Source organism: Lupinus angustifolius, chromosome LG01, assembly GCF_001865875.1.
Source record: "Lupinus angustifolius cultivar Tanjil chromosome LG01, LupAngTanjil_v1.0, whole genome shotgun sequence".
NCBI classification, from domain to species: Eukaryota; Viridiplantae; Streptophyta; class Magnoliopsida; order Fabales; family Fabaceae; genus Lupinus; species Lupinus angustifolius.
The window spans coordinates 25853363-25854284 of NC_032009.1; positions in this window are offsets into that span (position 1 = coordinate 25853363).

A 922-nucleotide genomic window follows, 5' to 3' on the forward strand; every position below is an offset into this window, starting at 1 on the left:
GCATCGACCCTTCTTTCGCCTGCCACCGACTGACGACAAAACCAGGGGCTAAACCAGTGGCGCAACGAAGGCGAAAAATGGGGACGAACAGGACCAAAGAAGTTGCTTCAAAAGTAGCCGAGTTGCTGGAGGCGGGGTTCATCCGCGAAATCACCTACACCACATGGTTGGCAAATGTTGTATTGGTGAAGAAACCCTCAGGAAAATGGCGAATGTGCGTGGACTACACAGACCTCAATAAGGTATGCCCTAAAGACCCTTATCCTCTCCCAAACATTGATCATTTGGTGGATAATTCTTCAGGATATCAGTACTTGTCCTTCATGGACGCATACTCCGGCTACAATCAGATCCCAATGTACCCCCCCGACCAAGAAAAGACTGCATTCATCACTGATCGGGCCGCCTACTGCTACACGGTCATGCCCTTCGGTTTGAAGAATGCGGGGGCAACATATCAAAGAATGAGGAGCAAAGTGTTCGTCGGCCAGACCGGAGAACACACGGAGGTCTACATGGACGATATGATCGCCAAAAGCCTCCTCAGCGAGGATCATATCTCCATTTTGGAAAGCATTTTTCAACAACTCCACAAACACAACATGCGGCTAAACCCCGAAAAATGTACTTTCGGAGTAGAAGTAGACAAGTTCCTCGGTTTCCTTCTAACAAGCCAGGGAATCGAAGCAAATCCTTCCAAGTGCCAGGCAATCATTGACATGAGAAGCCCCCGCACAGTCAAAGAGGTCCAACAATTAAACGGGCGGCTAGCCGCGCTGTCCAGGTTCCTCCCATCCGCTGTAAAACATTCACTGCCTTTATTCCAATTGCTGAAGAAGAGTAAGAAGTTTGAGTGGACTGAAAGTTGTGAAGCGGCGTTCGACACTTTCAAGCAATATCTAGCCGCCCCACCTATTCTCTC